The following is a 24303-nucleotide window of genomic DNA, read 5'->3' as shown; positions in this document are numbered from 1 at the left end:
CGCCTCCCGGTTCAAGCGATTCTCCTGCCTCAGCCTCCCAAGTAGCTGGGATTACAGGCATTTGCCACCATGCCTGGCTAATTTTTTGTATTTTTCGTACAGATGTGGTTTCACCATGTAGGCCAGGCTGGTCTCAAACTCCTGACCTCAAGTGATCTGCCCACCTCGGCCTCCCAAAGTGCTGTGATTACAGGCAGAAGCCATCGCGCTGGCCTGCCTTTTCAAAATTATAACCACACTAGTTCACATTGAAGGTAAAAACAATAGTTAGAATCTCTTACTAACAATACATTTTGACTTCAAGTTCAGACAAAGCTGTTGGTTGAAAATTCTGTAAATTTTTTGTCAAACTTAAGAAGTCTATAGGACCTCACAAAACCATCCCTGGTAATGCATTTGCAGTTTGGTCTTCAAAAGCTGTAAAGAGTGACAAAGAAATTAAAAAATATATATACTGAGTTAAAAATTATTAAAAGTATTTATTAATAATTATTTTTAAACGCTACTTATTTAAGATGGCAGAAACCAAAGCATTTTCCTTAGAATTCTCACTTAGCTTGTATTTCACAAAAGTGCTTTAGAACTCAGATTTCTACCATCTGTATGGAGTGTAAAGACAAAAGGAAGCCCAACAAAACCAAAGGCTCAATGGTATCTATTCCCAGGGCCAAAGTATTACCCCAGGCTAACCCACCTGCCCTGTGCTGAGTAACTGGACATGCCTGTCAGTGCTCGGAGTCGCACACATGAATGAGTGGGTCAGGCACCAAGGTGCCTTTATTCATTCATTTCTCAAACTCAACTCCCTTCAAATCTTGACTCTATTTAATAGACCAAAGGATGTTACTCATATTTATTTGGTGCCAAATTATTTGTTTAAATCTTTATAACTACAACCTGAATGTAAACTGCAATATCCAGCACAGCATTGTCAGACAGAGTTGCTGTATGGTTATGTAGCTTCATTACTGCCTGGCTAATGCTTAACATGCTTCATCCTTCACAGCTGAAAGAAGGATGTTCACTGTATTTAACCAGTCATACTGCATTTAGAGGTAAACAGCTTTTATGGACTATTTGCCCAGACACTTTCAGTAAACTACCAACTTGAGGCTCTGATTTTATTTTGGTCAGTATGTGCAAATATTCACATGCAATTACCCAGAAAGAAGAAAAACTGGTTAACAAGAAGCCTACCATCATTTCAGATGCTGGAAATTAATCTTTACATATTTACAGAAAGGGTTTTAAGATTCATAATCCACTTTTTCAGTCTGTCTCTTATATTTCATTAATCAATTGGAAGTGGCATATGAATCATTTTGTTTTCTCTGGAAAATATTTTCATATTTTCCAATTCCTTTGACAAAGAAGTTTTGTCTATTAAGGGATGAAAATGCTATTTGGCTATTGCCTACTTTTAGAATTCAAACTAACTCTTCAAATGTTTTCATTTAGAGCATATGCTCTCAAACGATCTTATTGTTTTACTAACACAATGGTAAAATTGGGTTCCCAAAATGTCAAAACCCTAATGGAGTCTCTATTTCCAAGAGTAAAATAAAAGACAGCCAACACTGTGGGATGAAAACTATCCTGAGCCTTTTCCCCTCTCTGTAACATTTAGAAACTAAGAGGAAAAAAGTGGGATTGCATTAACAGACTTCCAAAACAAAATGTTACGGAAGTGTTTATTTTTTAAAAGGAGAGTTTTAAGAGAACAGGATGCTTGAATATGACCAACTCCTACTCAAGGGGAAAAATAACCACAGATCTATGCTGAGATGGCCCCAATAATTCAAAGAAACCATGCTAACCAGAATTTGATCTATACACAATTAATATGAAATTTTTTTAACAGGATGGAACACCTATAACAAAATTTAAGTCCCTTCATCTTTTGGCAATGAAGTAAGTGAAATTTACATAAGGATATTTTGGAAGGGTTGAAAGTCACAGTCAGAATCAAATAGAAAACTTTCAAACCTAGAAAACAAAATGGGAACTTTCATAGCTCCTTAATCTACCATATCTAAATACAAATAGTATAATGACTATCCAATAGGTACTTAGTTCCAAAACTAATACAAGCAATTTATCATGAAAAGCCTATACCTAATAAGCTGTTTTTCTTCTCTGTTCTGCCCCATTGTCATATGCTTGAGCTTAATGAGGACTATCCTCTGCAGCTGCTCCTGAGGGCAGAGAAGCAAGTAATGGAGTAACAAAGGAAGCCTGAGGAGCCCCTGGCCCCTGAGGACCTTCTCTCTGGCTGGTCACAGCCACTTAGGTTTCAATGCAGAAGATTTCAAGACTGGTTTGAGAAAAAGAATCTTATTTTGGGGATTAGGTTCCCTGTCAAAGGCCATCAGATGGACAGCTACTTACCAGGCAATTAGCCTAAAGCTCTTAGGTAATGATACAAAACAAAACAAAACAAAACAAAACAAATCCCTTATATTTTCCTGTTGAAACCTTTTATTCTGTTTTATTGAGGCTTAAGCAAAATAGCTTTGCCCATAACTCACTGTGGCCTGGAGTTATGACACCAACTTGTATTTGGCCAATTAAGAAAGAGATCAAACTGCATTCTTCTTAGAAGTTCTATTTAGTTGATAAATGACACTTAATTGTTGTTTTTTCATATAATCTTTACTCATAAGTTGCATTGATGATGCTACAAGAGATAAGGGACCAACGTTAATTCAAATGGGCACCTCTGAAAAGATTTACCAGTTTTCCATCCCGTTCCAGCCAGATTTTTTGGTAAACCTTGGGAAAGACTGAAATTCCCCACCAATCTGAGACTGTATGCGAGTTTTTGCAACATTAATTGGAAAAAAAAAAAAACAAGAATCCCAACATGGCACCCAATAGACCTTCACAGATAAAATCATTGACCAAATGAGCACTGTGCGTCGTTTCGGTAGGCAGGTGCTCCTTAACAGGACCTCAAAGGCCTCAAACAAGACATTACTGAGTTCGTTCAGGAAAAGAATGGGCACCAGGCCTCGATAATACTCTCCAATTCCATTATATTTCAGTGCCTTGAAGGTCTGATAAGTGTTGGTGAATTTGTCATGATGCTTGTGGTCTTGAAGCAATGTCTGAACTATTTCCAGTGGAGTGAAAATTGCTTCTGCTGTCCCTGCAAGCACTGCTGCCACGCAACAGGTTGCAAACTCTGGAGCGCTGACATGCTTGCGGAGAAGGCAGGATAAATCCTCAGAGACCAAACATAAGTGCAAGTGTAGTCGTCGTCTGCATTAATACGGGAAGGATTCCAGGATACAAGTTTCGAAATCCATCCCTTCTCAACTAAAGTATTGCATCCCGTGTTTTGATGCCATACAGCTGTTGTCGAAAGAGGACCTGCTGAATGGGAAATGTGATTGTGATGTTAAAGGCTGCGCAGCCGCCACACAAGTAATGCTTCATTTCATCAACATTTGCAATATGAGGTGATATATCTTGTTCTGAAGATGTTAGTACTGATGGCCTCTTTTCATAGGCTTCTGAATTCATCGTGTTGCTTAAGATCTTTCGTTTTCATGAAGGACTGACTTTTTTTAACCTGTAACACAATCTGAGCCTGGAGTTTGGCATGATGATGCTTTCTGATAACGTTCTCAATTTATTCCACTGTTATTATTCTGTTAGTTTCTCTCTTCTGGAGTCAATTTTGATAACTGAATTTCCGTTCTCCAGGCGCCCATTTCCCCAACCTGTGAAAAGCGGGGAGGGGGTTGGACAAGAACACTAAGTCCTCCTCCGCCTCTGACACTCCACAGTCAGGGGTCCCGAGCTCAGGAGGCCGAAATCAGTCTCCCATGGGGGGTCTGCGCGGTGCCAGCCCTGCTCTCCCCTAGGCGCAGGCAGAGCTCCGCTCCTCCCCGCCCCTGCAGTTTCTGTGAACCAGGGAGGAGCCTCCCCAGCCCGGGGCGCTCCCGAATGAAGTCACAGCCTCCTTCGCGGGAAAGGTCGCCCAGCAGTTGTATAAACCCCCGTGGCAGGCCGGGAGCCGAGGAGGCTCAGAACTCATTCCGCGCTCGCCGCCTGGGTGTGGCCAGCAGCGACTGAGCCAGGGCAGCTAGAGCGCTCAGAGGACTGGGGTGGGACCCAAGAGCGGCCGGCTGCCCCGACGGGTCCTGTTGTGTTTTTTCTAATCCTCTTGTAATGAACAAACAAGTTCGTTGTAGGGTGAGGTAAGGTAAATTGCTTTTACCTTTCTCTCGTTGTGCATTGGATCACAAAATACTGGTGTTTGGTTTTTACTTTGTGTCAAATGCTAGGATAAACTTTCAACTTTGTTGGCTCAATGCTTCATTTGCTGCCTAAATTAGACAAGATCTCATTAAGATGGAAAATGTGTGCCCCTCTCCTCAAAAAAAAAAAAAAAAAAAAAAAAAAAAAAAAAAAAAAAAAAAAAAAAAAAATATGAAGCTCTAACTCCCAGCATAAATATATTTGAAGATGGAGCCTCTAATTAAGTAATTATGGTTAAATCCGGTCATAATGGTAGGGCTGTTTCGAGGAGATTAGTGTCTTTATAAGAAAAGACACCAGAGAGGTTGCTCACTCTCTTAGTGCACTGAGGAAAGGCCATGTGAGGTTACATAAAATGGAAGCCATGTACAACTGAGGAAGAGAGGCCTCGTCAGAAATCGAATAAACAAGCACCTTGATCGTAGACTTCTAGCCTCTACAATTGTGAGAAAATTGATTTCTTGTTGTTTAGTCCATCCAGTCTGTGGTATTTTGTTATGACTGCCCAAGAAGACTAATAGGATCAGATGGTCTTAAAATACTATCACAGGATCCTTGGGGTGTCACTGCGCCAGCCAGAAACCTTTGTGGGCTGCAGCACCTCTGTGTGAGAATTGCTTTCGTCCTCTGGGCTCCTTCTGCCCAGCCCACTAGGCCTAGCAGGCTGCGATCCACTCTTTCTAGCCACCAGGATCCCACGCCTGCTATGGGAAAGCCAGGCACAGAGTGACAGGCGAGGGGTGAGTGGGTGAGCAAGCACGAGGTCTGGTCACTGCGCACAGTCAGGCATATTTTAGGAAAATAATAAGTTAATTTTAGTCAAATATTATACTCTTACCATGGAGTGACCATGCAAGCCAAGAATAATATTATTGATAAAAGCCTTGTGGATATCACAGTTAATTGGTATCAGTATACATTATAAAAAGTTAATTTATCAAAGAGGAAATAACATATATAAGAAAATAACAAATAAAAATAATAAATTAAAGTGTGACAGATTATTAATCTCTGAAATATGGAGACAAAGAAAGAGGTTTTCTATGTTACTCCTAGAGACAGATAATAAAAAGAATTTCCTCATGGGAGTTTTCTCTTTTGTGTTCTAAATTGAAAAATCATCTGCAGATCAAAATATTCCTGAACTTGGCAGTGTATTTCCAAATTGTTCTTGGTGAAGTTATGTCAGTTAGAGAGATGTGTACATGAATTAAAACATGAAGAACACTGTTTGGCTGAGAGACTAATAAGACTTTAAGAGAACTGCAGCAGGTAAAAATGGTGTTTGTAAAATCAAATGTCTCCAGAATCTGGCCAAAGACCAACCATCACCAACTGCAGTGCAATGAAACCTCCAGCACTGAACAGAGGCAAACAAGTAAATTCATAGCCATACACATAAAAGAAAGGTGTGACCCACAGGCTATAATGTGGCAATTCCTGATCTAGACAAAGAGAAAACAAATAAACAATTACCAGACATAGGAAACTCTTGAGTTTGAAACATTAAGGAAGACAAAGTTTACCTAGTGAGGATTAACACATGATAAGACTTTTTTATCTTATGAGTACTGGGACCATCTTAAGGGACAGACTTCTTGGACCTACGCCCACTCTATGAACTCCCTCTTAAAAAGACTCAAAACAAAATGTGACAAGGACAAACAGAGAGAAAAGTTAGAGTGTTGCTACTGACATGTTTTTACCAAAGACAAGAGTTTTCAATTCATGAACACATAAATGAATGATTTATAGAGGAGTGATTCCCCCATTCTCAGGAGATAAACTCAGCCATCAGGTTTGAAATAAGAGATCAGTAATGTCTCTAAAGGAGTAAATAGTAAATATTTTCCGTTGTGGGGATCATAGTGTCTTTGTCCTGTCTGACTCTGCTGGTGTGGCAGCAAAGAAGACATAGACATAAATGAACAATTATAGCCTGTAGGCTATAACTTATCTAGACAATATAAATCATAGCTCAGGCTAAATATGGGGCATAATTTATGATTGTTGTCAGGAAGGTTCCCATATAGGATACTTATTAGATGATAGGAGAATGCACTGTTTCTGAATTGAGGGTCTTCAACCATGCCAAGAAGATCTTGAAGTGATTTCCAGAATGGATAATTATAGTCTCTTCCACAAACCATCAAAACATCTGTTGATTAAGGAAATCTTTGTTTATTAAATTTGTGCAACAACAAAACACACTACCTGGATACAGCCTCAATAGTGTCTCAAAGACAGGATGTTAACGAAGGGCATTTATGGGATTTTAAAATATCAGCTCAAGTGGCTTAAAGTGGGTCTTTAGAGATGGGGAATGTTTTGGAACTGAATAAAGTTTTTACACAATAGTATAGGATTGCTAGACAGAGAAGGATGAAGATTTTGAAGACTAGATGGAACTGTTGTCATAATAACTGAGCTGTTTCTTTAGGTGTGAAAAATGTTGTCTGACAGTTGTTTGCTCAGATGTGAGCAAATAGTTTTCTCAGATACTTTTGTTACAATAATTTCTTCAAGCCAACAGTAAAGTTATTTATTATTATTAGTTCACAATCCTGACTTCTTGGGTGAGAATTTCTTGGAGTAAACATTAAATTTATATAGGCACAGGGGCTTTTATTTTTAAGGCAGACGGAGGCAGGGGCACTTTCCAGAAGAGAAAAGTTCCAGCTTAGTAATAATATAGATGTTCACACCGCAGTATTTTTATTGCCTGCCTACTTCCACTTCTTGCCAACTAGTCAGTGGACTCTATAGAACCAGAATATGTATTTTAATTTGTAGATCCTTAATAATGGTAACTCTATTAATTTTAAGGATACTTTTACTTAAAAGGAAAATAAGTAAATATGGTGGAGACTATAATATGCCACCCAGATCTCTTTTCTCAAATGAAGATGTCATTCTAGCTACCTACTCAAATTTTGCCAATTAACAAGTCTTCACTGTAAACTCTCTTTCACATTGTCTTAGCTGTAGAAAACTGCTTTTCCCAATGTCATGACTCTTTCTGTGGGCAGACCCCTCCAATGACCTAACGACATAGAACTATGAAAGTCCTCTCAATTTAGGACAACTCTGAAGTGTATCCTAGTTTCAGAAATCCTTGTGGGGTCAGGTGAGGCATTTGTTGCAACTGAATAGCACTCAAATTTTCTATATTCGTAATCCTCATACTTTTTCCTCCATTTCAAGAACACTGATTCCAGTGACACTCCCTATAAATTTCCTGCATGCTTGTCTATGTGTCATATTCCATTTCCTTTGTAATTCAACTTGAATGTTGAAGTCAGAAATGATCGAACAAGCAAATTTAAAGTTAAATTTTGGAGTTGAATCACTTGCTGCCTTGACAGTGAGAAAACTGTCATTGCAGGTAGATGAAGTATAGACATTTCCTGAAAAAAGATAGCTATGTAATTTATAAAAGTTACTGGTGGTAAGCTTTATGAACTAGTGGTATGGTTTATTTGTGGAGAAAACATATTTGCTATGTTTAGATGAGAAGAATAGTAGAGTTGAAATAATGACTATAAGGACAATGGGATTGGGTGGCTATAGCTAAGCTGTCTTAATAAACTGAAAAATGGGAATAATTGCTAATTAAAATTAAGTATGCATCCGCTTATAAATGTAGATAACAGAAAAAGGTCACTTCATTATATAATTTAAAAAATCAGGTCAACTTTAAATTCAGATTTTATTTTTAGACTCCTTGCATAGCTAAGGAGGCAGAACAAGCAACTGGCCAAAATCTAAGGATAAAATACTTTTCTTGGGCAACAGTAGATGTGAGCACTTGCTCATCTGGGTTACAAGCCACTGGAAATCCGTAAAAAGAGTTCAACTAGAATATTTGAAAAAGTTTTAAAAGCTGAATGTGAAGTGGTGAACAGTATAAACCTGTGGCCTGGGAGTCACAGAAACTGGGGAAGTTCATACCCTTTTGCAGGTGTACTTACACAAACTCTACTCACAGATGATTTCAGAAAGATCCCTAAAAGTTTCATTGGAATGCAAGGTGGGATTGGGTAACAGAAGCTGTATAAAAGTGTAAGAAATTCTACCCAGATCTTTCTTGCATACCTTCACTGTGAAGCAAAAGCCTTAGTAGGTAGGTATAAGGACAGAAAGCATTGTTTTTAAGGCATTGGTAAGGACTAATTGCATCTGTGGGAAGGAAAAAGGGGAAAGTGGGGGGGGTGGGCTGTTCTTAGAAGGGCAAGATAGGTACTCTGCCCACAACTACAGTCCTTGGTGGGTGAAAAAAGTCAGCCTGCATTCCTGAGACTGAGGAACATAGTCGTACCTAAGATAGAAGTTTAATCCAGAGCCACAGAGGATGGACTCCTCCAACTGCCCTCCTCATGACCAATTTAACAAGTTTTGAGTAACAATCAAAGGTATTTTATTCCTGGAAAAAGAACAGAAGGATCAAGAGAATGCAAAGGACCCTTCATGAGGCAAATATAAACGGAAGACCTAAATTTTATACTCTAAACGACATTGCTCTAAAAACTCAGTCTGTACCAGAAACACATGATGTAGCTATAGGAATTTGAAACCTGTGGTTCACTGAGGGTACCCATAGCAACCAAAAACAAAACAAAACTAACATCTAACCCAACCCAACTCCTAATTAGATTACTTAACACCTTGCATTAAAGGCCCAGTAGAAGAAAAGTTGTGGCCATTTTCAGGAGTCAAGCTGTTTTACTCAGCACACACAGGCATGATACTAATATTCAGACTGTCTGATAGAGAATTTAAAATAACTGTGATTAAAATATGTTAATGATTCTAATGAAAAAGTTGCAAGATCAGATAGAAAGTATCATAAAATGAAAACTAAAAGAAAAGTTAAATGAAAATGCATAAAATTGTAAGAAAATATATTTAGAAAATGCCACTGTCAGAATCTTCAACAGACCAAAATACTTAAGGAAATAATTAATGAATTTCAATATGAGGTCATTAAAATTATCCATACTGAAACAAAAGAGAAAAAAGGAGAAAGAATAAAACGATATTTTAAAAGACCACCAAAAGCTATAATTCAATGTTAAACATTGTAATATATGCATAACTTTGTCTCAAAAAAAGGAGAAAAAATATATCAACACATAATGGATGAGAATTTTGCAAAATTATAATAAAGAGCCACCGCAGATTCAAGAATCTCATTGAAAACTAAACGGGATAAGTAAGGGCACCCCACCAAAAGTGTCACCTAGATATACCATATTTAAACTTCTACAAACAAAAGATAAAGAAGAAAATCTTGAAGAAAGCTGTCGGGGGAAAGGGATTGTTATATAAAGGAGAAAATTGTGAGAAATACTAAAGACTCTTTTTCTGAGACTATGTAAGTCAGAGGACAATAGAATGATATCAGTAAACTGGCAAATGGAGTTGGGGTTACCCTGAAAACACATAATCCACAATTCTATTTCCATCAATATGAAAATAAATTGAAATGCTGAAGGAATTAAAGATGGCATGCTGTGCAAAAAGAAAGCATAAAGGAAATGAAGTGACTATATTAATTTTATTATAATAAGTTTTAAAAGTATGTTACTAAAGACAAATAATTTATCATCACAATTAAAATGTTTATTATCAAGAGAGAAAAACTGTGAATATATAAGCATGTTAAAACAGACCCCAGGAATATAGTAAGCAAACACAAAGAATTAAAAGAAGAAATAGACAAATTTTGAGTGACTTCAGTATTCCATTCTCAATGATAGATACGATTTACTAGGAAAAAAAAATCATCAAATATATAGAAAACATGAACAACAAGAATAAATAAAAGACTATAGCAACATATAACCAAATAGGGCATGCTAACCAAGTTCTCACAACCCTCTGGGTTGATGTCTGGTTTGCAATACCAAATAAGCCCCCAGAAGGTAAGGGAAATTAAGAATATATAGCAGAAGATGGAAATGATTATTGTTTTGTTGTGGTCCTGAGAATAGCTGCAGAAGCAAGGACTGGAACTTATTCCATTAACCTTAATCTTCTAAGTACCTCAGCAAGAGAGGTTCCCTGTGACCCACGAGGAACTACACCCAGACCTCATTCAAGTAAGGGGACTATAATTGACATTATGATACACTGATTAGATGTATTTTCATGCATGAACTCCCTGTCTTACCAACACACTAATTGTTAATTCTGCCCAAAGACATTTTTGCATTTAAGCCCTGTTTTTGAATTGTTCCTCTGAAGAAAATTACCATGACCCACGCTATTACTCCTTCCAATAGTAGCCTCACCCATGGCTCACCAAAGGAAGGGTAAAATGTCCTGGTTATGTCACTTCAACTGGAAACAATTCTGATGGGCCATGATATCTCCAGAGTACTCCCAAAGGGTACCCTTTTGGTTGGGAGTGCATTAAAACTCATCTTTGTCATTTGCTCAGTTCTTTATTTCTGTTCCTTCCACAGATGATAATCCCAAGAGAACTCCACAGCAAACATTCTTCAGGCTAATGTATGTCTCAGAATCTGTTTTCTAGCACCTGGGAACCCAACTGGACATGGTAAAGTGGAGAATTATTTTTCTCTTATTTTCAATGTAGAACAGTACACCATCTTTTCTTATTAGTGGGAACGTTCTTTTTATTTTTATTTTTTGATGGTTAATATTGTAACATACATTTCTTAGCCTTTATCACATGTCAAGTCTCAGCTAATGACCGAAGATGTTTCACAATTTTCTGTACATAAGCTTTTAACATAACCAGTAACTTGAGAAACTACATATATGTTTTAGGTCTTGTCTAAGAAAGAACATTTTTTTCCTTACTGACATTGCCTCATATTGTTTTATAAAAATTTACTTACCACATTTTTTCCATTCATTTTAAACTGTAGTCACACCTAAAGGCTTTTGAAATTTTATGTTATATTTTCATAATGTTTTGAAATCTACTTTCTTAATATATTGTGTTCAAATCTGACAACTCTTTACATTACTTGTCTATTACAAACACTAAAATGAAGCAGCCTTTTTTCTAGACTCTTTCCACCATCATAAATCATAAAAAAAAATATATTTTTATTTATATAAAAAAATAAAATTTGTCAATTAAAAAAGAATAGCAATATCCATTGTCACTATTTACTTTCAAATGGGTAAAGTACTCCTATTTTTCTTCTGCCAGTGAATTATATCTGAAAATACAAAAATTAAATATATTACATATTTCTATAATATATTAAAAGTCATGAAATCATTCAACAATTCATTTTTATTTTTATTATGAATAATGGCCACAATTTATAATGCCTTCCATAAAAAATTTTACATACTGCTTTACTTTTATTTGTTAAGTTCTCATGTACCTATTTTTAGTGAAACTGTAAACTGTCTTTTAAAAACATGATAGTGAAGAGAGTACATATATTGACAAAGTGATAAACACTTTGTTTAGTTTTCTATTCATCTATTCCTTTTTTTATCAATATTTTTTAAGTGCCTACAATGTATCAAATACTGTTAATAGGTAATTGGGATAGAAAAGTGATGCAAAGAACAGAAAAGACAAAACTTCATTTCCATGGAATTTATAATCTGCTGAGGTGAGACAGACAATGAACATCATAAATAAGTGAATTATGCAAAGTGTGGATTGGCAAACTTTTCTTCAAAGGACCAGATGTTATATACTTCTTTAGGCTTTGCTCGCCACTGGATCTCTCATACTTTTACAAACTGGTACTGTGGTGACAAAGCAATCCCAGACAATAGCTAAATATATGGGCATGGCTATGTGTCAATAAAATTTTATTCACAATAAGTGCTATAGAGAAATATTAAGTAGAATGAGAAAGATGGAAAGTATATGTGCCATTTTGAATAGGATGGTCAAAGAGTAGTCACTGTAAAGGTGATAGTTGTGCAAAGACAAAGAAGATAAGGAAGTAAAGTCACTTGGATATCAAAGGAAGAATGGTCCCAAGAGTAAGAATTATGTCAAAGATTTCTACTAATTACTAAATTGTAGTGTGACCTACAAGGGGTGATATTTTCTAAGTTTGCGCACAAATGATTGTCCTTTTCTGTTTGTCAAAGCTAGTATCTGTTCTGTGTCTGTACCATCCAAGTTATTAAATATTCAGATATCATCAAAACTTACCACATAAAAAGCATATACCTCTACTTTGGAGACTGAGGCAAGAAATTGCTTGAACTTGAGAGGTGGAAGTTGCAGTGAGCCTAGATCCTACCACTACACTCCAGCCTGGGCAAAAGAGCGAGACTGTATTTAAAAAAAAAAAAAAATGCATATAAATATAAAACATGAGTTTGGAAATTTGGGAATTATAAGTTTAGTAAATAATCCATTATTATATAATTATGTCCCATTTACATATGGACTAATTCCCATATATAATATTGACATGCTATTTACATGCTTTTTAAATATTAAAAATATGAAACATTGCATGAGGAATAAATTATATTCTTATTGATAACAGAATTTTGTAAGAAAGTAAGCTGATTACCAGAACTATTTCATTTTATTTGTATATTTATTTTTATTTTATTTTCAATTTTTATTTTAGATTCGGGAGTACACATGCAGGTTTCTTACATGCATAAATTGTGTGCCATGGGGGTTTGCTGCACAGATTATTTCATTTCTAAAGTAATAAGCATAGTATTTGATGGGTAGATTTTTGATTTTTGTCTTCCTCCCACCCTCGGCTCTCAAGGAGACCTTGGTGTCTATTGTTCATTTATTTGTGTCCCTGTATACTTGATGTTCATCTCTCAAGTACAAGTGAGAACATGCAGTATTTTCTTTTCTGTTTCTAAATTAATTCACTTAGCATAATGGCCTACAGCACTATCCATTTTGCTGCTTGATTTCATTCTCTTTTGTGGCTGTATAGAATTCCGTGGTGTATATGTATCACATTTTCTTTATTCAGTTTACCTTTGATGGACATTTAGGTATATTCCACATCTTTGCTATTGTGAGTAGTGCTGTGGTGAACACATGTGTGCATGTGTCTTTACAGTAGGATGAGTTATGTTCTTTTAGGTATATAACCAATAATGGGATTGCTAGGTTGAATGGTAGTTCTGTTTTAAGTTCTTTGAGAAATCTCCAAACTGCTTTCCACAGTGACTGAACTAATTCCTCTTCCCACTAACAGTGTATAAGTGTTTTCTTTTATCCACAACCTCACCAGAATCTCTTATTTTTTGATTTTTTCATGTTGGCTATTCTGATTGATTGGTGTGAGATAGTATCTGACAGTGGTTTTGATTTACATTTTTCTAATGATTAGAGATGTTGAGCATTTTTCCATATGCTTGTTGGTCATGTGTATAACTTATTTTGAAAATGTCTGTTTATATCTTTTCTCAATTTATAATGGGGTTGTTTGTTTTTTGCTTGTTCATTTGTTAAACTCCTTATAAATTCTGGTTATTAAGCCTTTGTTAGTTGCATAGTTTGCAAATATTTTCTCTCATTCTGTAGGTTGTGTGTTTACTCTGTTGATAGTTTATTTTGCTGTGCAGAAACTTTAGTTTAATTAGGTCCCTTTGGGCAATTTTGTTTTTGTTGTAATTGCATTTAACATCTTCAGCATGAAGTCTTTGCCAGGGCCTGTGTCTAGAAAGTGTTTTCTAGGTTTTCTTCAAGGTTTTCTATTGTTTTTGGTTTTACATTTAAGTCTTTAATCTATCTTGAGTTGATTTTGTATATGGTGAAAGAAAAGGGTCCATTTTAATCTTCTGCATGTGACTAGTCATTTATTTCACCATTAATTGCATAGGGTTCCCTTTCTTCATGGCTTGTTTTTCTTGGCTTTGTGAAAGATCAAGTGATTGTAGGTGTGAAGCTTTATTTCTGGGTTCTGTAACCTGTTCCATTGGTTTGTGTGTCTACTTTTTAAGCAGTACTATGATGTTTTGTTTACTGTATCCTTGCAGTATAGTTTGAAGTCAGATAGTATGATGCCTTCATCTTGGTAATTTTGCTTTGGATTATCATGGATATCTGGGTTCTCTTTTGGTTCCATTGCAGCTTATAGCTTTCAGTGAATGCTAAGAATGAGTACTTAGACAATTATATTTGAGTGGGGTGAGGGGACGCTCTTTTGAGAGAGTGCCCCCCAGAATCCATCCACCAAGTATTTATTGAAAGGGCTTGCTAAACTACAGACATCCACCAGATGGCATTTTGCTGTCAGGTCATGAGATATATATGGCCCTGTAAAAGCAGTTAAACGACATGCTGAAGAGACTGTTTTCAGCATTCCGTAACACACACTCAATTAAAAAAAAAAGTTTGCGAATCCACACTTTGCATAATTCACTTATTTATGATGTTCGTTGTCTGTCTCACCTTAGCAGATTATAAATTCATGGAAACAGAAGTTTTGTCTTTTTTGTTCTTTGCATCACTTTTCTATCCCAATTACCTATTAACAGCATTTGACACATTGTAGGCACTTAAAAAATATTGATTAAAAAAAGGAATGATAAATGGAAACCTAAACAAAATGTTTGTCACTTTTTCCATATATTTACTATCTTCACTGGTTATGTTTTAAAAGACAGTTTACAGTTTCATTAAAATAGGTACATGAGAACTTAAAATAAAATAAAGCAGTATGTAAAATTGTTTACGGCAGGTGTTATAAATTGCAGCTAATTATTCATAATAAAATAAAATAAATTGTTGACTGATTTTATAACTTTTAATATATTATAGAAATATGTAATATATTTAATTTTTGTGTTGTCCTGTTTTCAGGGTCAAGGAGTTATGGTCTTATGCACAAACAACATACACACAGTGCTTTAATATTTTTCTATGTCCCAACCTCAAATGCTTTGTATATAAGCTTAAATATATTGCCATGCAATCCCCTACGTCCACATAAATTTTAGAATATATTTTCCTAATTCTGTGAAAAATGACATTGGTAGTTTGATAAGAAGAGTGTCAAATCTGTACATTGTTTTGGACTTTATAGCCATTTTAACAATATTGACTGTTCCTATCCATGAGTATGGAATATTTTTCTACCATAAGTATGGAATATTTTTCCATTTGTTTGTGTTGTCTCTGATTTCTTAATTCAGGGTTTTTAAATTCTCATTCTAGAGGTTTTTCACCTCCCTTGTTAGCTGTATTCCTAGGTATTTTAATATTGTTGTGGCTATTGTAAATGATATTTTGTTCTTGACTTGGCTTTCAGCTTGGATGTTGTTGGTGCATAGATATGCTAGTAAATTTTGCACATTGATTTTGTATCTTGAGATAGTGCTGAAATTGTTTATCAGCTCTAGGAGCTTTTAGACAGAAACTCTGTGTTTTTTTTTTTTTTTTTTTTTTCTTTTAGGTATAAAATCATGTATGTGAAGAGAGAGGGCTTGATTTCATCTCTTCCTATTGGACACCTTTTATTTCTTTCACTTGCCTGATTGCTCTGGCTAGGACAACCAGTACTATGTTGAATAAAGTAGTGAGAGTAATTCTCTTCTTCCAGTTCTCAAAGGGAATGCTTCCAGTTTTTGCCCATTCAGTATGATGTTGGCTGTGAGCTTGTCATTGATGGCTCTTGTCATATTATTTTGAAGTGTGTGTCTTCAATGCCTAGTTTATTGAGGATGTTTAATGTAAAGGATGTTGAATTTTATCAGATGCCTTTTCTGCATCTTTTAAGACAATCATGTGTTTTTTGTTTTTAGTTCTGTTTATGTGATGAACCACATACATTAATTCATGTATGTTGAACCAACTTTACATCCCAGGGATAAACCCTACTTGATTGTGGTGACTTCACTTTTTGATATGCTACCGTATTCAGTTTGCTGAATACAGTATTTTCTTGAGAATTTTTGTATCTGGGTTTATCAGGGAAATTGGTCTGAAGTTTTACTTTTTCTGCTGTCTTTCTGCCAGGATTTAATATCAGGATGAGTTAGGGAGGAATCCCTTCTCCTAAGTTTTTTGGAATAGTTTCAGTAGGTTTGTTACCACCTCTTCCTTATACATCTGGTAAAATTCATCTGTGAATCTGTCTGGTACAGGGCTTTTTCTGGCTGGTAGGCTTTTATTATTGATTCAATTTCATAAGCCATTATTGGCCTGTTCTGGGTTTTAGTTTCTTTTTAGTTCAATCTTGTGAGGTTGAATGTTTTCAGAAATTTATCCACTTGTAGGTTTTCTAGTTTATGTGTGTAGAGGTGTTTGTAATAACATCTTGTCTGAAGGTTTTTGTTTGTTTTTGTATTTCTATGATGTCAGTGGTTATATCACTTTTATCATTTCTGATTGTGTTTATTTGTATTTTCTCCTTTTTTTTTAGTCCAGCTACCAGTCCATCAATCTTATTTATTCTTTCAAAAAACTAGCTCTGGTTTCATTGATCCTTTGTATGGGTTCTCATGTCTCCATTTCATTCATTTCAGCTCTGATTTTGGTTATTTCTTTTCTTCTGCTAGTGTTGGAGTTGTTTATTTAGTTCTTCTAGGTGTGATGTTAGCTTGTTAATTTGAGATCTTTCTAATTTTGAGCTGGGCATTTAGTGCTGAAACTTTTCTTATGTCTTTTCTTATAACACTGCTTTAGCTGTGTCCCAGAGATTCTTGTATGTTGTTTGTTTTCATTGGTTTCAAAGAATTTAATGATTTCTGCTTTGTTTACCCAAAACTCATTCAGAAGCAGGTTATTTTCCATGTTATTGCATGATTTTGAGAGATCTTCTTAGTACTTATTTCTTTGTTTACTGCACTGTGGTCCAAGATTGTGGTTGATATGTTTTCGGTTTTGTGAATTTGTTGATTTTTTTAATGGCTGATTTTGTGGTCGATTTTGGAGTATATATCATGTGCAGACAAGAATAATGTATATTCTGTTGTTGGGTGAAGTGTTCTGTAGACATGTGCTAGATTCATTAGGTCAAGTGCCAAGTTTAGCTCCCAGTTCTCTTTGTTAGTTTTCAGCCCCAATGATTTGTCTATTATGGTCAGCGGGGTGTTGAAGTCTCCCACTATTAGTGTATGGTTATTTAAATCTCACCGTAGATCCCTATGAACTTGTTTTATGAATCTGGGTGCGCCAGTGTTGAGTGCATATATATTTGGGATAGTTAATTTTTCTTGTTCAATTGAACCCTTTATCATTATGTTATGCCCTTATTTGTCTTTTTGATCATTGTTTGTTTGAAGAAGTCTGTTTTGTCTCAAATTAGAATAGCAACACCTGCTCTTTTTTTATATTCTATTTCCTTGGTAGATTTTTCTCCGTTCCTTTACTTTTAGCCAATGGGTGTTACTACATGTGAGATTGGTCCCTTAAAGATAGCATATAATTGGGTCTTGCTTTTTTATCCAACTTGTCACTCTGTGCCTTTTAATTGGGGCATTTATTCTGTTTACATTCAAGGTTAATATTGATATGTGTGGATTTGCTTCTGTCACCTTGTTTTTAGCTGCTTATTATGCAGATTTGACTGTGGTTCCTTTTTAGTGTTAATGGTCTATGTACGTAAGTGTGCTTTTGTAGTCGCTGGTAACAGTCTTTTACTTTCATGTATAGCACTTCCATAAAGATTTTTTGTAAGCAGGTCTGATGGTAACAAATTCCCTTCGCATTTGCATGTCTGAAAAGGATCTTATTTCTTCTTTGCTTATTAAGCTTAGTTGACTGGATATGAAATTATTGCTTAGAATTGTGTTTCCTTAAGAATGCTGTATATAAGTCTTCAATCTCTTCTGGCATATAGGATTTCTATTGAAAGGTCTGCTGTTAGCCTGATGGAGTTCCCTTTGTTGGTACCCTGTCTCTAAATGCTTTTAATATTTTTTTATTTCACATTGACATTGGGAAATCTGATGATTATGTGTCTTGGGGAAGGACATCTTGTATAGTATCTCACAGGGGTTCTCTGCCTTTTCTGAAATAGAATGTTGACTTTTCTAACAACATAGAAGAAATGTTCATTGACAATATCATCAAATACTTTTTCTGAGTTGGTTCTTGTCTCTCCCTCTCTTTCAGGGATACAAATAAATCCTAGGTTTGGTTTCATGTATAGCACTAATTTCACATTTACACATTACATAATCTCACATTACATAATCCCACATTTCTTGGAGGTTTTGTTCATTATTTAAATTATTTTTTCTATATTGATACTACTGAAGTATGTTAAAATAGTACCTAATTTCCAGAAAACAGCTCTTAAACATGTACATAGCACATAATTAGTACCAAACCCTGTTTACCAGTACTAAGTAATTCCATAAATCTAACAAACAAAAAAATTTTTTTTGTCTGACTGTGTTGATTTGAAGAATCAGTCTTTGATCTCTCAGATTATTTCCTCAGTTTGGTCTATTCTGCTGCTAATATTTCTAATTTTATCGAATTCCTTTAGTAACTTTTTCAGCTCTATCAGGTTTTTTTTTTTTTTTCTCTTAAAATGGCTATTTTGTTTTTCAGCTCATATATCATTTTATTGGATTCCTTAGATTGGGTTTCAACTTTCTCCTGAAGCTTGATTATCATCCTAATCCAGATTCTGAATTCTATGTGTCTCATTGCAGCCATTTCAGCCTGGTTGAGAACTATTGCTGGGGAACTGGTACATCATTTGGCAGTAAGAAGACACTCTGGCTTTTTTGAGTTGCCAGACTTCTTGTGTTGGTTCTTTCTCACCGATATGGACTGATGCTCTTTTAATCTTTGAAGTTGTTGTCGTTTGGATGGGTTTTTTTGTTTGTTTGTTTGTTTGTTCTTATGTTATTTGATGTCCTTGAGAGTGGTATAAGGTGGGTTCAGTTGACTAGTTTCATTTCTGGAAGATTATACTGGGCCAAGGCTCAACCCAGCACTCCTGGGCTGTATGCTGTAACACTTGGGGGCTGGTATGTGGCCCATGGCTTTGTTCTGTAGCCTCTCGCGGTTGAGCACCTCCTGCCCTGGAGGGGCCAAGGTGTTCCTCATTCATTAACAATAACACTCAGGTCGGGAGTACCAGCCAAAGTGTTTTATCATGGTGCTCATGAAGTGGGATCCATGCTTGTACACATGTGTTAGTGGTGGTGGTGGCAAAGTGGAATCAGCAGTGGGGACCGTGCTTGTGCACATGTGTTAGTGGCAGTGGTGGTGAAGTGGGGTATGTGTGTCAGCTGGGGTGGGGCAACAGCAGAAGTTGGGTGGCAGGTCTGTGTGTGCACATTCGCAAAAGTAGTGGTGGTGAGGCAGAGTGCAACCATGCTAGTGGAGGCAGGGTGGCAGCCATGAGGTCTGCACATGCATGTGTGGGTGGCAATGGGGCAGTGAGTTCTGTGTACCTTCCTGCACCAGCAAAGTGGTACAGAAGTCCATGAGCAAATGCATGCTGTCAAAGCGATAGGAGGAGGCTGTGGATGGGTGGGTGCCTATCAGTAGGGTCTTGTCTTTTGAATCTTTTCAATGGTTGTGCTTGGTCTGCTGGCAAAGGAGCTATAATGTCAGCTACCAAGAAACTGCCCACAACCCCTCAGGCATCCAAGGCTGTGCTGCAAGTGGGCATGACCAGGCAATGACCACAATGACCGTGTCAGAGGCCAGCACACAGTGGGGCACTCAGATTAGACCTTCCCGTCCCACAGGTAATACCACACTGCTGTGTCCAGGTTCAACAGTCAACAAAAGTCAATGTCCCCTAAAGGAGCATAGTGAGCGTTGAGGGATAGATGTCTTGGTCGTGTTCCATGGCAGCTGTTCCCATGCCAAACCCTCTTGGCTCTGCATAGGCTGGAGTCTTATCCCTATCACCTCTCCAAGCAACTCTCCCTGTTAGCTCAAATGTCCATGGGGGTCATAGGGTCTCCTGCAGCGAGGATTCTGGAGGTCTGTGATGAGAGTGGGTCACCCCTCATCTATTTAATTCACCTCTTCCCTGAAACCCTCTGGGGGCCAGGAACCAGAGTATACCATCCTTCTTGATCATCTGATCTCTGTGGGAGATGCTCTTCCTGGCTGCATCTAGTCATCCATCTTGGCTCCCAATCTATACATTTTATTTAAAATGCAATGAAAAAGGCTTCAAAGTTTCCTTTTCTAATTGAGATTCTTTATAATTCATTATATTCATTAATAATTTATAATTATGCAGTATGTTTAACATCATGAGAAATAAATAAACTAAACATCTCTTAGGATCTTTATCAGTTTTTTAGAAAATAAGAAATAGTTTGAATTAATATAATATAATTTGGGCTGGTATGTTCTTATTTCTTCTCTGTGGATCAGGGAGGGTTTTGAAGTCACTATTTGAGACCCAGGAGGGATTTGAAGTCACTAATCGAGACCTAGGTTTCATGATCAAATAATTATTTTTTATTTTATAGCCTTATGTAACATTGTCCAAATATTTCTTAACATTCTTGTTATCAGGTGTATGTCAAGCACTGTGTTGAGAAAAAAAAGAACACATATAAACGTTTGGAAAAGATAGTGGCTTGTTAGTAATTTTCATAAACTTGATATAATCAGAAGCAGCATCCAAATCTAGGTGAGACTTTTATTTTGTGTATTAATTTTAATTTTAAAATTACCAAAATGAGACTGGTTAAAAGTCCATTGTACTTTAAAATTTAATTATAGAAATCAAAAGATACTTATGACATACAGATAATAAGAAAATAATGCAGTATATCATAAAATGCTTACCTTAAAACTGTAAATATTTTAGTTGGCTTTGACGAAAAAGATAAATTACATGTCTTTGACTTATATTCAGAAAGTAAATTGTTGTAGAAAGGTGTGAAATGTGATCTATGGTAGCAACACAGTATCTGTACTTGAGCATTGAAACTATCAAATTTATTAGTGATGCTACTTTACTAGACTGGCTTTTATACGAAATAAATTTTATTTAAATGTTGGATATATAAAAACATGGAATAATGCATAATTTAAAATGTTAGCAGAATATTTTTAAAATTTAATATCATCTTGTCCCACCCCCAATTTTGTGCCATGTGTTATTAGGGAAAGATTAGCAGTTTATGAAGTTATTCTCATAAACATGTTGATTGATACCTTATAGCTGATTAATGTTTTTCATCTTCCCTCTCTGTCATATTCTCTCCTGCCAGAATTCTACCTTCTATGTATAAGCAAAAATGCCCAATTCCATTGTTGACATGACTAGCAAGAGAAAAACAAATAGGACATTCACAAATCACAACTTGCACTCAACACTAAATTCAGATATTAATTTTTGAAGAAAATTAAAATGGAATTTTGTCAAAGCAGCTACCAGGTGGCAAACTTGAAGGATATTTAATTTTTAGAGTTCAAAATGCCTTTCAAAATTTAAAATAAAATGACTATCAAATCAAAATTATTTTTACATAAAATATATGCATTCTTTGTATTGTTAGTGGCGAAGAATATATACTTTTTCGTCAGATTACCTGAATTATAATGTGGATTCCAGTACTTAATTGACATGTAAGTTTTACACTTTTAAGACTGTGATTTTGTTTCATCGTCTTTAAAATGAAGTAGTAATAGTATTTCTGTTTTTTTGTTTGTTAGATTTATGGAATTACTTAGTACTGGTAAACAGGGTTTGGTACTAATTATGTGCTATGTACATGTTTAAGAGCTGTTTTCTGGAAATTAGGTACTATTTTAACATACTTCAGTAGTATCAATATAGAAGACTTCATTACTAATGGAAAATGGTAACAAATATATGTGATTCACTGTCACACCAAGTACAAATTTAAATGTAAGTATAAATTAGGGGATGGTGTCATGTTCATAATTTGTTTATCACTGTACATCTTAAATAACTAGCCAGAAACTGATGAATTTAGTGATCAGATTCTTTAAGCCTGAAGACATATATTTGTGAATACATGAATATCTGGACACATTAAATTTTCCCCACTTTAAAGAAATAACACTATCCCAATGTTTCATGTAAAATAATCACACACACATCATTCTATATTATTGTAATAACATTACCATGTCACAGAATTTGAAGGTATTATTAGCTACACTTCACTGATAAATAAAATTTCTAAGAAGTTTGTAGCAAGTTAATGACAAATCTACACTAAAATTCCCGATTGTTCCCATTATATGTTCTTAATAATTTCATTTACAGATACTTCTAAAAATTTATGTGATTGCCATCTTCCAACATATTTCATGAAAATGAGAGATAAAAGGGGTTTGAATTGACATAATTTTATTATTAGAGAATAATAGAGGTTATATATCTTCAGTATTTTAAATCAATAGAGATAGAGACTTAAATGTAGAACAGATAAAATAGAGGAATAAATGGATATGTTCTTAAGGGAGAAATGTCTCAGATTCTTCTTGATCCAGCAGTTTTTCAATGGGGGTTGATAGAAGAGAAAGAAGTGTAAGAGGAGGGGCAGAGAGACAGTCTTTCCCCAGGAGGCATTTTTGACCCACACAATAATGCAGAGAATACAGGGTTAGGTGGGTGGGATCCAGAATTGTCAAACTTTTGCAAGAAACAGGGCTACTCCTAACTCCAAATCATTGCTCCACTTAAAGTTCCAGTAATAGCTCAATACTGGTAAGGGTCTTTTTTCTAACATATTTTAAGGGATGTTAGTATTTCATCAGTTAGGAATTTTACAAAGTATGTTTTACTGCACATGGTGGTTTACTGTGTTCCTCAAACTATTTATCACAAGCAAGTAGAAAACTTATGAATTTAGATTAAATTTCTTATAATTTTTTGATAATTCAAATAACTGACAATACCTTCTGCCATAATTGCCCACTCTTTAGTTGAAATAAAAGAAAAACAAAGTTTACATATAGGAAGGGGTTTTACTGAAAATTTGCCAGATTCTATGAAGCCATTGTCAAAATCATTTTTATCTGAGTTTGCCTCTATCAGAGTAATGAATCAATGTGTTAGTCTATAAGTAACATAAATCAGTAAATAATTCTTTATTATTATTGTTATACTTCAAGTTCTAAGGTACATGTGCAAAATGTGCAGGTTTGTTACATATGCACACATGTGCCATGTTGTTCTGCTGCACCCATTAACTCATCATTTACATTAGGTATGTCTCCTAATGCTATCCCTCCTCCCTCCCCCCACCCCATGACCATCCCCAGTGTGTGATTTTCCCCTTCCTGTATCCAAGTGTTCTTATTGTTCAATTCCCACCTGTGAGTGAGAACATGTGGTGTTTGGTTTTTTGTCCTTGCAATAGTTTGCTGAGAATGATGGTTTCCAGCTTCATCTATGTCCCTACACAAACTCATCCATTTTTATGGATGTATAGTATTCCAAGGTGATATGTGACACATTTTCTTAATCCAGTCTATCACTGATGGACATTTGGGTTGGTTGGTTCCAAGTCTTTGCTATTGTGAATAGTGCCACAGTAAACATACGTGTGCATGTGTGTTTATAACAGCGTGATTTATAATCCTTTGGGTGTATACCCAGTAATGGGATGGCTGGGTTAAATGGTATTTCTAGTTCTAGATCCTTGAGGAATCACCACACTGTCTTCCACAGTGGTTGAACTAGTTTACAGTCCCACCAACAGTGTGAAAGTGTTCCTATTTCTCACCCTTTCCAGCACCTGTTGTTTCCTCCTCTGATTTTAGTTATTTCTTGCCTTCTGCTAGCTTTTGAATGTGTTTGCTCTTGCTTCTTTAATTCTTTTAATTGTAACGTTAGGGTGTCAATTTTAGATCTTTCCTGCTTTCTCTTGTGGGCATTTAGTGCTATAAATTTCCCTCTACACACTGCTTTAAATGTGTCCCAGAGATTCTGGTATGTTGTATCTTTGTTCTCATGGTTTCAAAGAACATCTTTATTTCTGCCTTCATTTCAGTTATGTACCCAGTAGTCATTCAGGAGCAGGTTGTTCAGTTTCCATGTAGTTGAGCGGTTTTGAGTGAGTTTCTTAATCCTGAGTTCTAGTTTGATTGCACTGTGGTCTGAGAGACAGTTTGTTATAATTTCTGTATGG

At 35.7% G+C, this 24303-nt stretch overlaps 1 long non-coding RNA gene and 1 pseudogene across 2 annotated transcripts in view; one reads left to right on the top strand and one right to left on the bottom strand.

Annotated features, from left to right (window-relative positions):
- Window positions 1–2652: 2652 nt before the first annotated feature.
- LOC108542486 (solute carrier family 25 member 51-like) lies at window positions 2653–3965 on the bottom strand (annotated as a pseudogene).
- Window positions 3966–4057: 92 nt separating this feature from the next.
- The window catches only part of LOC108542487 (uncharacterized), a 27588-nt gene continuing 7342 nt past the window's right edge, over window positions 4058–24303 (top strand). The window contains exons 1-4 of one of the 2 annotated variants that reach the window (XR_001889294.1): window positions 4058–4205; window positions 10734–10828; window positions 20705–20822; window positions 21697–21766. This is a non-coding gene — a long non-coding RNA (uncharacterized LOC108542487). The remainder of the gene's footprint in view (window positions 4206–10733; window positions 10829–20704; window positions 20823–21696; window positions 21767–24303) is intronic. The other variant, XR_001889295.1, reaches the window with a different exon arrangement.

This window comes from Rhinopithecus bieti, unplaced genomic scaffold (genome assembly GCF_001698545.2).
Source record: "Rhinopithecus bieti isolate Rb0 unplaced genomic scaffold, ASM169854v2 scaffold_22599, whole genome shotgun sequence".
Taxonomy (NCBI): Eukaryota; Metazoa; Chordata; class Mammalia; order Primates; family Cercopithecidae; genus Rhinopithecus; species Rhinopithecus bieti.
The sequence above is the reverse complement of the archived record's forward strand: the minus strand, read 5'-3'. Positions and strand labels throughout refer to the sequence as shown.